Source organism: Rhinolophus hipposideros (genome assembly GCF_964194185.1).
Source record: "Rhinolophus hipposideros genome assembly, chromosome: 20".
In the NCBI taxonomy this organism is placed as follows: domain Eukaryota; kingdom Metazoa; phylum Chordata; class Mammalia; order Chiroptera; family Rhinolophidae; genus Rhinolophus; species Rhinolophus hipposideros.
The window spans coordinates 38303039-38316748 of NC_138066.1; positions in this window are offsets into that span (position 1 = coordinate 38303039).

Genomic DNA, 13710 nt, shown 5'->3' on the forward strand with positions numbered 1-13710 from the left:
GGCTTTCTATTATGTTCCACTAATCTGTCCACTCCTGTGCCAACCCCATACTGTTTGCATTCCATTCCTTTACAGTATGCTTCTCATCTAGTAGGGCACGACTCCTGCCCTCCCACCCCCACCAGTCTTTTTCATGATTTTCTTGGCTAGTTTCAAACATTTATTATCTTATTTGACTTTAGGAAAATTGTATCAATTCCATCCTTAACCCAGAACACCGCACCCACCCCCTAAAAAAACCCTATTGGTATTACAAATGGAATTGTATTAAATTTATGCATTTATTTTATAGTAAACCTTTACAAGCAAAAACATGGCTGTTGCCTTTCTATTTGTTCAGATATTTTTTATGTCTCTCAGTAAGATTTTATAGTTTTCTATCTCTTCAGATAGGTTCTGTAATTGCCCTTTTAATATAATTCCCGAGTACTTTCTGGACTTAATTGCTCTTATGAATGGAATACCATTCCCTATCTCCATTTCCAGATGGCAACTGCTAGTGTGGAGAAACATGATTGATTTTTATATATTTGCCTTATAACCACCACCCTCAAAATCCCTTATTAATTCCATTTTTTTAAAATTAGGGCTTATTAGGTTTTCTGAGTACGCAATTGCAAAGAAGAAAAGAAATTTTTTTTACCTTTTTTCTCTATACTTGGACCAAATATTTCATTTCTTGTCTATTGCAATGCTTAAAACATCCACAAACAACGATGAATAATAATGACAATGGATATCACAGTCTAGTTCATGATTTGAAAGGAAATGACTTTAGTGCTGCACTATTTAGAAATTGGTTTTGGATAGCCATCATACTAGCAATTTCCTCTATTCTTATTTTACTTACAGTTGATACTACGAATATCTATTATTTTGCCTAATGTTCTTTCAGCATCTCCTGACATGTGTTTTTTTTTTCTCTTATTTTGTTGATTTGGTAAGTTATTTGGTATTATCCAGGTATCACACCAACCATGCATTCCTAGAAAAAAATCCTATCTTGATCATACTGAAGTTTTAAATTTTCAAATGGTCAAATATGTCAACCTTTTCTTTCATGGTTTTTACATCATATTTAAGAAGATATTCCTTCTCCAAGGTAATAAATACTTTTATTATATTTCTCCTAATACTCTTTCTTTCTTACATTGAGGTTTCTATACAGTTGGAATTGATTGATTGATTGTGTGAGGTTTCTAAATTTCTTTCCAAATGGTAAGCAATTATCTCAAGATCATTTATTTAATAGTCTATTCTTTCTCCACAAATTTGAAATGCTACATTTGACACAACTAAACTCCTGTAAATATGAATTTGTTTTCAGATTCTCCATTCTATTATACTGATGTGTCTATTCCTTTTCTTGTAACTTACTGTTGTAATTACTGTGGTTCTATGTCTCACCTTTGTTCTTTTTCTTGACTATTCTTCGGCATCTTGTCTTGCATATGATTTTAGAATAAGTTTACAGACTTAAATGAAAAATCCTGCTAAGATTTTAATTGGGATTACTTTGAATTTATAGATTAATATAAGGAGAACTGGCATCGTTATAATATCAAATCTTCCCATCTAGGAACATAGTATCTCTTTTCATTACTCACAACTTCATAATCCTCAATAAAATTTTATAGTTTTCTTCACTTGAGTTTTGTGTATTTCTAGATAGGTTTATTGCTAGTTATTGTATAGTCTTTATTATATTGTGAATAGGCTCTTTTTAAAATCACATTTTCTAATTCATTTTTGCCAGAATATAGGAAAGCAATTTCTGTATGCAGATCTTGTATCTGGCCACATTACTGAACTCCTTTGTTAGTTCTAATAGATTGTCATTGATTCTGTTAGGTTTTCAATTAAATGATGGTATAGTTTGCAAATCATAGAGTTACTTCCTATTTTTAGCTCTTCTATATTTAGTTCCCCACCCTTCACTATCCATTAGGAATGAGTGTTAAATTTTATCAAATGCTTTTTTGGCACTGGCTGAGATGATCACACAGTGTTTCTCCTTTAATCTGTTAATGTACAGAGTGACAGGGACAGATTTCCTAATGTTGACTTGGTGATAATTCCAAACACTGAGTTGCTTATTCCCTCTTTTATTCCCCTCAGACCTCTCTCCGTGGTTTTTTCATTTCTCCTTCAAGCCAGCCTACCAAGGGTAGAGATGGAATTTTTGGCATGCAGGAGTCACAGATCTCCTGGAAAAGTTCAACCCAGCTCTCCGGGTATATTAACAGAGGTAAGAAACAGGGACTGTTCCTGGGGGATATGAATAGATGAATGCTTTCCCAGGAAACACAAGGTCCCACTGACAGGACCAAGGTCATTTGGCAAAGAAAAGTGGAATTCCTACCTAATAATCCAGCAAATAACTCATGTTTTCCTTTGGGAATGAGGCAGAATGGAGCTGATTTGAAACTCCTATCCTGCACCTCCAAACTTCATAATTTCTTTGCTACACAAAACCGATAATCTTTTTACGTGTATAATTTTTTTCCTGTCCCAGCAATTGGACTGCCATAATAATAAACGTAATAGCTGTCTATTTATTCACTATGCCAGGTACTGTTTTTAAGCACCTTCCAAGTATCATCTCCTTTTATCTCCATCACAATCTCACAAGATAGATACTATTACTATACTCATTTTTTTCAATGAGAAAATTGAGACAGAGAAGGTTAAGCAACTTGCCCAAGATCCCAATGCTAGTGAATGATAGAGCCTGGTTCCAACCCAGGCAGTCTGACTGCAGAGACTGTATACTGCCTTATAATGCTATTATATATTTTGCTCTCATGATCACACTTTTGTAATAGTCCCTTATGTTTGTGTAATAATTATAGCTGCTTTTATGTAACTAGCATAATGTATTCTGTGCTTTCAGACACATAGACAATACCTAATTTTCAACACTCAGGGAGAGTTCCTGTCTCCCATCCTCGCCTTCCCACCCCGGGGGGAAACCCACTCTTGTACCCAGGGAAGGGAAGGCTGAGGGTGCCTGGCCCTACTGTCTGGGTCTACATTGGCTGCCTTAATGGCATTCCCAGCTCCCCCACAGGGAGGTTTTCAGATGAGGAGGAGCCACAGAGCAGACTAACATTCTAAGCAGGAAATTAAAAAGGGCACTGGCAGCAGAGTACGCATAACCTTTACAGTTCTCTCCTCACGGCTTCCTGAGGGCCAGTGAGGCAGCCGGTCTGCCTAATGAGATGTTTTCCTTCTTCCTGAGACAGCGCTAGGGGCTTGGGGTTGGGGTGGCGTGGAGGGGCACTTAGCATGGCGGCAGCTAGGATGCCCGGGTCCTGGTCTCTGCTCTGCATCTGACTGGTGGGGAGGTCTTTCCATCAGCCACACCAGGTCGATGCACCAGCTTTCTTCCCCCTTTGAGAGCCAGAGAGAACAGTTACCGATCTGCTCCCGCCCCAGGGGGATGGGGAGATTAATGAGAGAACGTTTGTCAAGTTTGCTTTGATCCTCGGCTGGAAAGAGCATTTCAGCCCAAAGTACAAGAGAGATGATTCTTTAATAAGATCTTCAGGGTTCTGAGCCAGCCATAGTCACGTCCTGTTTCTAACCCAGGGCAGCTCATTAAAACCCAGAGGCTAGTTCCCTCCCGAGCTGGGGCTGGGAAGTCAAGATTCAGTTGTTTTCAGGATAGCTTCCTCTGCCCACCATCAGAGGTACAGGTGGCACAAGCCCAAGCTCCTCAGAAGCCCCTGGAGAATTTCTGAGGACTTGAGGGGATCGGCCTGCCGAGCTGGGAAAGTGGGGCCGGTGCCTAGCCCTTGCATATTCTCTTTTTATAGGGGTGGCTGTAGTCCCCTTCACCACTCAGTCACAACTCTCACACACTTGTGTTTCTTGTCCTTAAGTTCCAAGAGAACAGGACCCTCTTCTGAGACATATAGTCTGTGCATCACAGTGGCCTAGGCACCAAATCCAGCATGCAGTACAGGCTGTATAACATTTGTCCTATGAATGAATAAAGGCCATAGAAGAGCGGAGTCCGAATCCAAAAGTCTAAATATAATTACTATTATAGCTAACATTTACTAGTGTATACGATGTATCAGACACTATGCTAAGTGCCTTACAAATGGTGTCATTTAACTTTCACAACAGTCTCATTCTGTAGTTACATCCCAACTCTACAAAGGAAACTGAGGCTCAGGAAGGAACTTGTCATAGGGATGGTAAGTAGCAAGGCCAGAACTTGACCTGTTCAGACTGTCACCAGAAGCATTACTCTTCATCCTAGGCCATTCTGCCCTGTAGCTGGTGTTTGTGGCTCCTACCTCCCTTCACCCTAGAGCCCAGAGGGCAATGTTCAAAGGTCACTGGTTCTTTCTATGGTTAGGTTGGTCGTTCACACAAAAGAGCTGTGCTCTTTTGTTTTTTTTAAATAGACCATCATAAGGCAGTAACTGATGAGTTTTGTTTATTCTTTTCTAATTTTATTTTTATTTATTTCTCTTATCTTATAGTTATGGCTAGGACCTCTGGTATAATATTGAATAGAGACAGCAATAGTGAGCAATCTTATCTCTTTACTAAGTTTATAGGGAATGTTCCTATTATTTCATTTCTTGCTGGTTTAAGAAAATTTACCTCTATTTCTAGTTCACCAAATTAGAAAAAAATCATGAATGGTATTGAATTTTATTGAATTCTATTTCTGTGTTTAATGGGATATGTTTTCTCCTTTAATCTGTAATTATGTAAATTGTATTAGACTTTTCTAATGTTAAACTATTCTCATATTCCTGGGATAAATCCAATTTGGTCATAGTTTATTTTTTTTATACATTGCTGGCTTCTGATTGCTAATGTTTTATTTAAGATTTTTACAACTACATTTATTGGCTTGTAATTTTCTTTGTCTCACTTTTGGTATCACAAAATAGAATGGAAATGTTTTCTCTTTTTTTTAGGGAGCATTTGTAAAAGATTAGAATGTTTCTTCAAATTGCTTGTAAATTTTTTGGTGGATTTTAGTGGCAGGGGGTTTAATGTGTGTGACAATAGATTTCAAACTAATTCAATTCCTCAATGGTCATAGATCTGTTAAAAATTTCCAGAACTTCTGAATCAGTTTTGGTAAGTTGTTTTTTTCCTAGAAAATTGTCCAAAAACATTGTCAGGAAGAGTGTTCCATTGAAGACGCTCTCTCCTGCTCTCTCTTAATTTCTCAGTAACTGAAGTCATATCCCTATTTTCAATCTTAAGAGCATTTTTCTATGATTCCTTTTTTTATTTCTTAATCAAATATTGCTAGATGTTTGGCTTTTCAATCAGTCTTTTTGAAGACACAGTTTTTGCCTAAGTTAATCCTCTTTATTATGTAGTAAAATTCTATTTCATTTTCTTCTGTTCTTAACTCCTTTTTATTTCCTACACATTCATTCTGTTGTTCTGCTTTATCTTAACTAAGTTGGATATTTGCCTAATTTTCAGCTTTAAAAAATAATGTTCAAATGTAAGCACTTAAGACTATAAATTACCCTCTAAATATTGCTTTAGCTGCATCCCACAAGTTGCACAAATAGTATTGTCACTGTTCCCTGCTAATTATCTTTTAATTACAATTATGACATCCTGTTTAACTAAGTGGTTTTTTTAAAAAATATATTCAAACATGAGTTTGTTTTCTTTTGTATTTTTAACTTAATTGCTTGTGGAAAGAGAATATGGTTTTCACTCTGATAATCATCTAGATTTGCTTTGTGGCCAGATAAAGACAATTTTTATAAATGCATCTAAAAACATGCTACTTGTATAGTTTTTTTTAAAAAGGTATAAATGGAGCTGGGTTGGTTGAGACTTTAAAATATCTGAGTGTGTGGTAATTCAATAATGAAATAGGCAGAGAAGGACTGGATAAGTTGGCAGTTGAAGCATGGGATGTGGTGAGGAAGAGAAAATAGAATAGGGACAAGATTGGAGGACTGAGCAGAAGCTCCTTCAGAAAAATTTTGTAGATGGTCTCCTCTGAGCTAGCTTAACTTCTCTGTTTCCCAACCTGTGAATGTAAATAATATTAGCGTATATCCCATAGGGTTGTTGTGAGGATTAAATGAGTTCATTCAAACCTGGTAAGTGCTCAATAAATGTCAGCCATTATTATTGGGATACATATGACATACGACATTTCCCCCATGATGCCAGAAGAACCGATGTCTTCAGTAACGCCCCCCCGCCCCCACATTACCCATGGCACAGACTAGGCTTTTTATCTTTTCCAAGTCACTTCACTACTTTAACAGGTCAAAGCAGAGAGCATGCATCCTAGCCGCAGTGGCAGAAGCCATGGTTTTCTGTCATACAGATGTTCTTTAGTTCCTTCATTTGTTCAATCAAATATTTACTAAGTGCCCAGTAACTAAGTTACGGCCGCTGGCACAACTCTGTGTGGAGGCCTTCGCTACTCTACCCAGATGTGCAGGGCGTCCCAGGTCCCCAGGTCTAGTGTACAGGAAGACCCAATTCTTCCTTCCATGAGCAGGAGGACCTTTCACACCGCAGATGTCAGAGGGCCGCGCCGGGTGCAGATGTGCGGACCCAGTCTAGGTCCGGTACAAACGAGCAGAGGGGTCCCAATTTCCCGCGCAGATGTGGAAGGCAGCACCCAGCACCCGGCACCGCCCCACGCCCTGTTCTGAGGGGACTGCACAGAACCTGCTCGTCCCTCACAAAAGAGGTGGGGCTGGGGCTGCAGCACCGAGCAGCTGGGTCCTTGCGTCCCAGACCGGAGCACAGGAGCCCGCGAAGCCAGCGCTTACCCTTTGTCGGTTCCCTGCCGCTTGTGTCGCCGCTCGCGGCCTGGTCCCTGGGCCGCAGACGGGAGCCCGGGGCCACAGGAAAGTGCGCCCTACACACTCCCCGTACGGGCGCCAACCTCCTCCCGCGCCGAGCTTTCAAATCAGCCGGGTCGGCTAATCCGCGCTTCCCATTGGTCACCGCCCGGATCGCTGATTGGCTGATTCCTAAGTAACGCAGTATAACCCGGGGATGGCGGGTGCTGTCAACAATGCGCTTGCGCACTTCCCCTCCCCCCGGCTGGAGGAGGTTTTGAAACCGGACCAACAGGACTGACCCACAGAAACCAGCATGGCCCGTCTCTGTCGTCCCTGGGACTGGGTTCATCACCAGTTGCAGCAACCAGGCATCAACACGTTTTCAAACCTGTTTTTTTCTGTGAGCTAAGTCGGCATCCGTTTATCCAAGAAGGGATTTTTAGCTGCTGTCCAGAGTCTCTTCTCGTTCCGCGACCATCTCAAGAATGAATTTCGAGAGCAGGCTTGATGTGGGAAAGCCGGTGGAGGCACAGAATGACGATTCCACCCGCCTGGCTTCGACAGTGTCAGAGGAGTCTCGTGGACTGACTGCTGACTGTTGGAAATGAGGGCGCCTGGCCCCTGTAGGGCACGACTGGGCAGCACTGTCTCCATCCTCACAACCTCCCCCTGCTTGGATTCTGGTGGGCCAACTTCATGCTGATCCCCAACACCTGAGGCCGTGGGAGTGGAAGAGAGTCTTGCACTGGAATCAGGAGTCCTGATTCTTTTCACTAGTGGCTGAATCACTAATTAGTGCTGAGACTGTGGAAGTCACTTCTCTCTGAGTGTCAGTTTTCTCATAAAATGGGGCAAATATCCTGCCCTTCCACTCTCCTAGAAGAGCATGGTTAAGAAAGTCCTTCAAACCCCCGGCATATGTAAGGGGATAGCTTTCTATGAATCTGATTAGGATGAAATAGGTGATGGCTGCCAGGAGCCAGTTGCTCACCACTTTCCATTAAACTGATCTGTCCCCACAGTGGGACCATAAGCAGGTCTGAGGCATGCAAGAAAGCAGGAGGCAAAATCCCTTAGTGGACCTGCCACCAAGATTAAGTAGAGTTACTATTTAATAACTGGTTGATTTGGCTCAAACTCTTTATTCACCTACCTAGACCTCAATTGCCCTGCCTGTATAATGGGTTAACACTGCTGGTTTGGTGAGAATAAAATGAGAAAACTATGTAAAGGTGCTGTTATTGTAAAGCTACAAGAAAACGAAGATATTTTTGCCATCTCTACTACTCGAGAAATAAAACTGTTAAAAACTGGTTGGTGTCACCAGATGGGTGTCCCCTTCCCTCTCACAAAGATGTGCATTTTAACACACAGGTTTTAAGGTTTAGCAGTGTGGTGGAGGGTTTGGGGTACCCAGGATCCTCGAAAGGAACAGGTGCCTCTTGTTACAGGTGCCTTCCGTAAGCCAAGTGTTGCCCTTGTCCACTTCTGGTTTGGACAATAAGCTGGAGAAGGTGAGGAAAGGAGCAGAGGTTGGCTCTGCTATCAGTGGGAAATGGCATGCAAGCTGAGGTCTGAAGGAGGAATTGAGCTGGTTTGGCAAAGGGAGCTGTTCCTTGGATCTCAGAAGCCAAGAGAAAGAATTTTTTTTTTTTTTTTAAAGATTTTTTTATTGGGGAAGGGGAACAGGACTTTATTGGGGAACAGTGTGTACTTCCAGGCCTTTTTTCCAAGTCAAGTTGTTGTCCTTTCGATCTTAGTTGTGGAGGGTGCCATTCAGCTTCAAGTTGTTGTCCTTTCAGTCTTAGTTGTGGAGGGCGCAGCTCAGCTCCAGGTCCAGTTGCCGTTGCTAGTTGCAGGGGGCGCAGCCCACCATCCCTTGCGGGACTCGAGGAATTGAACTGGCAACCTCGAGGAATTGAACTGGCAACCTTGTGGTTGAGAGCCCACTGGCCCATGTGGGAATCGAACCGGCAGCCTTCGGAGTTAGGAGCATGGAGCTCCAACCGCCTGAGCCACCCGGCCGGCCCCAAGAGAAAGAATTTTGCAGGTGAGTCAACTGAGCCCATCATGTGGAGTGGCCTTGTTAGGGCCTGGCCAGGCCCACTTTAGACACATTTAGAAAACCCCTGGGCTCTACACCATAGATGCTGATAAGGAGAGATGACCCTAGCACTGACCCAATAAGAATTTCAAGGCCTAGAATCCAGATGTGAAGTCTGGGTGCAGAATTTTTGCCTTGTATGGTGGCAGAAGTTTCTGGGCTGATATAACTGGGGGTGTGAAAGGAAACAGGCTCTGTGCTCTTGTGATGTGTGTGATCTCACTATTTGTAACTGGCAAGACCACCAACCCTAGGTGCTGCAAGGAGGCAGAGAGGAGGCTCATCCTTTCACCTGCACCGTTATCACTGCACACCCTTTGCATCTAGGTGTAGCATTAGCTGTTTCAGATATAGACTAATTTTAAAAGGTCTTTGAACCAAGTCCAAGACGTCATTCTTGCCATTCATAAACATGGGCCAGACGTCAAGGTCTGCTAGCACAGAAGCCAAGCATGTGAAGACTGAAAAGTGTCCCCTCGACAAGGAGGTCATAGGTGGCTTTGGCAGGAGCAGTTTCAGAAGAGTGGTAGCAGCCAGATCAAAGTAAGAGGTGAGAAAAAAGTAACAACTCTTTTAAGGCATCTGGCTGTCAAAGGGAGCAGAGACAAGATGTAGTATCTGGAGGGGACGTGGGGTCAAGGGAGGATTTTTTTTATTGGAGAAGGGGTACAGGGCTTTATTGGGGAACAGTGTGTACTTCCAGGACTTTTCTTCCCAAGTCAAGTTGTTGTCCTTTCAGTCTTAGTTGTGGAGGGTGCAGCTCAGCTCCAGGTCCAGTTGCCGTTGCTAGTTGCAGGGGGCACAGCCCACCATCCCTTGCGGGACTCGAGGAGTTGAACTGGCAACCTTGTGGTTGAGAGCCCAGTGGCCCATGTGGGAATGGAACCGGCAGCCTTTGGAGTTAGGAGCACGGAGCTCTAACCGCCTGAGCCCACGGGCCGGCCCAGTGGAGGATTTTTAAGGATAGGAGAGATTTGAATGATGATGGGAAGAAGCCGATACGAGTGAGCAATTGAAGATTAATAGAGAGGTGCGATTACTAATAAAGTGAAGTCCCCAAAAAGGTGAGAGGTGGAGTGTTCAACCATCTCACTTTGCCCAGCTGGGACGAAGGGTTTAACAGAATGTAGGACGTTCAGTTTTAAAACGGGGACAGTCCTGGACAAACAAGGATAGCTGGGACATGCTGGTGGGAGGGCCCCGATGCAGAGCACAGTGTCAGGCTGGGCCCTGGAAGACGGGACCGCTCCTCTATGGAGGCAAAAAGGAGGAAAGGAGGAGCACAGATGCAGGGAAGTTTGTGGATTTTATGGTAGAAGTTGATGGAGTCTTCTTATGGCTTCTGACTTCTCTGGGAAGTAGGGGATGTGGTCACCCATTGAACAACAGTTAGCTTCACACTTCATCTGCTACCTTTGGTGCTGGGCCTGAAACATAATAGTTACTCAATAAAATTGGCTGATAGAATCAATAAGTGAATGAGATTCGGGGTAGGTGTCGCAGGTTGGGTACTCCTAGGTGCAGACTCTGAGATGGAGATTATCACTGTGCAGGAAGTTAATTGGGGAATGCTCTTGGAATTAACAACTGTGGAAGAGAAGAGGAAGCAGGATTGGGCAGAGGGAGAAACTGAACTGGGAGCTCTGAAGCGTGGAAGATTATTCACAGTTTTCCTGAGTTTAAACCCTCGTGTTGATCAGTCCTTGGAAGCAGGCTGTCCTGAGAAAGGGGCAGGACATTGAGCAAGGCAGCTCACAGCCACAGAGGCAATCCCTGGAGGGGGCTGGTAGCTGAGAGCCATCTGCTGGCAGCACTCCCAGCAGCCAGAGAATAGATCTTCAGTCCTAAAGGAGACCTGGGAGTTTACAGAGAGTGGGAGGTATTTGAAATAGTTGCCATTATGGTGGTAAAATAGTTATTATGTGGCAGGCACAATGTTAGGTATTGAGTAAGCCACATGTGCTACTTGGAGGAGACTCTCAGGATGGCCTTGGCGACAGGCAGATGACTGCTGGGGGAATCAGGCAATGGCCTAGGGCTTCGAATAATGCTCAGGTGTTCTGCAGGCAGCTGACGTAGCCTAGGACCTAGCAGACCCATCCCTGGCTCTGGGCAGGCAGAGAGAGGTCTGTAACTCTCCTGGCCTAGGCAGCTGTCTAGTCTAGGCTGGCGGTTCCTCACTTGGGAGCAAAGAGGTCTGTGCCCTGGGAGCCTGGGAAGGAGCCCTCAAATTGGCCCTTCACTATCTGGGAAAAGGCAGGATCCTTACCCTTACACAAGTTGCCCAGGCAACAAGCATTGTAGGAAGGGATGTGTCTGATGACCTAGGGATGGAAAGATGGCTCTGGCTGGGAGGGAGTGAAATTCGATTCTTTCCCTACTCCAGGTAATGGACAGTCAAGAGGGCTGTTCTCAGAAAGAGTAAGCCATGCATTCTTTAGCAAGTTAATTCACCTCTCCGTGCCTCAGTTTTCTCATCCAAAAAATGGGTGTGACAATGGTAACTACTTTGTGGGATCATTGGCAGGTTTAAATGAATGAATACATGCAAAATTCTTAGAACAGTTCATGGTACATAAGCTACTACTATAACTTAGCTGTTGATACAGACAGTGATAAGAATATATGTTGTTCCTCCAGCTCCAGTATTCCCCAAGCCCTTGGACAAGAGAAGAGAAAACCCTCAGTTGCCTGGTTTCTACCACCCAGCCCTTCCCCAAAAGGACAGTATTAGTAATAATATGGGAGTGGGGGGCACCCAGATTTTGGAGACATATACGCTTGTAAAACCTTTCCAAACATAATGTAAGTAAAAAAATGTAAGCCCCCGCTTAGTCCAGCTCCCTAGGAAGTAACCTCTGTTAACAGTTTGGGGAGCCCTCCCTGGCCCTCTAATAGAACCGTGTCCTGAATGTATCTGTATGAGCCCTGTGGGTACCCTGAAACTGGGTGGATCCTCCATACCAAACTACGGCCTGGCCCATTGGAGGTGTTCAGTAACCCTGAAGCAAGCAGAGCAAGAAGAGACTAAGATGGTCTACAGACTCAGGGGTATCCCTGTGCTCTCACTCCAAACTGGAGGCCACAGAGCAAAAGGTGGGGGGATCCACATTGAAAACTGAAGGATTCAGGACACTCTGGTCCCAATACTTAGCTCCAAATCCTTGGTAGCCCAAACCAACACCTCCCCTAGTGCCCCACATTCGCTGTGGGGTTACCAGGGTGGAAGAACAACCCAGGTGTCTTCACCTTCTTCACCTTCAGTGGTCATTATCACCATCCCAGGCATTGAAATGCAGCCAAAAGAATTTTAAATCATGGGTCTCAGGAGACTTGGGTTGTAATAATAAAAATGTATTTGCAGTTTGCTTCATAACTGACAAGCAGGTTCTCACCCACTGCCTCACAATAGCTCTTCGTAAATTATTATCTAGCCCAATTTTATAGATGGAGAAACTGAGGTTGAGAGGTAGTGTCTTTTCCTGAAACACTGAGTATAGACAAGACTTGAGTCCAGTGCTTCTGTCTCTACTTGCTGTATGTCTAGCGGGGTCCTGTTGTCTCTAGTTCTAGCTCGACCCTGAACCAACCTGAGCAAATGTGGGCTCCTCTCTGAGTCTCAGTTTTGCCTGTTGTGTAATGGGAGTCGCCCATTCTGCGGCTGTGGTTCTCAGTGTCGGCGACGGGGCAAATGGGTAGTGTGTGGAAGGCATGAGGGGCCAGTAAGCCCTCTTGACCCTTTTTCCTCCAGCCCCTAGCTGCCACCTTTCTGTAATCCTTCCATGTCCTCGCAGTTCCAAACATGTGTAGACTTTTCACTTCTACTTTATTAGCACCTCATTTGTAGGATTTCAAGGTTTGTTACCTGGAAGGGAGTGAGGAACTCACACCTCCAGTTTCGCTTTTCAAATATACCTTCATTGCTTGTGAAAATAACCTTATCAACAGCATCTAACCTGCCACAGCTTGGGGGGGGGCGCCCAGATAAATAAATGCACAAGGAACGAGGGCAGAGGAGACAGCACAGCTAGCTGGGGTGGTGCAGCCTCTGGACCCTGTGATTTTCTCCTGGAGCTGTTGTAAGGGTCAGGAGAACATGGGTGAGGCCAAGAGTAGCCTTGAGCAATTGGCCACTTTCTCTGGGTCCTCACCTCTTGCCTCCTTCTTTGGTGCTCAGAGATCCTCCCAGAAACAGCTCCCATACCTCCGCAGCTCCCCTATATCCTGGACGCTTGTCCTGGATTGATTCTCTGGACAGCTTCCCCTCTGAGCAGTAAATGAAATATTGGTTACCAGGAGTGAAGCGGGAGGCAATTAACCCCTAGACCTCGCCATGGCAGATGTGTTTGTAGCAAGCTGAGGCAGGGAGAGCCAAGTGCACCAGCCTGGCCCTCCTGCAAAGTCAGCCAATTAGGGCAGCCCCCAGAGGGGGGATCCCACTGCCCTCCCTGGTCCCCATGACCCTAGAAACCAGGGCGGCATCAGCCCCTAGGGCTGGCAAGTGTCTGGGCACAGGTTGACCTGCCATGGCTTGTGTGGGTAAGCTCCAGGAACACCTCCATCCTCACACACCCCTGGCAGGGACAGTATTCATTAATTAATCACACATATTCCTAAAAGGGAGGCAGCCTGGGAGACCTCTTCCTTCCTTTCTCCAGAGTGGGACAGCCATTCTGTCTATCCGATCTCCCTTCCAACACCCAGCCGGCCCTGCGCTCTGGAATGTTCCTGTGCCAGAAAAGTACCTGACTGAGAAGAAGGAGAGACACCTGCTCTGCTTTTAGGGAGCCCCCAGTCTGA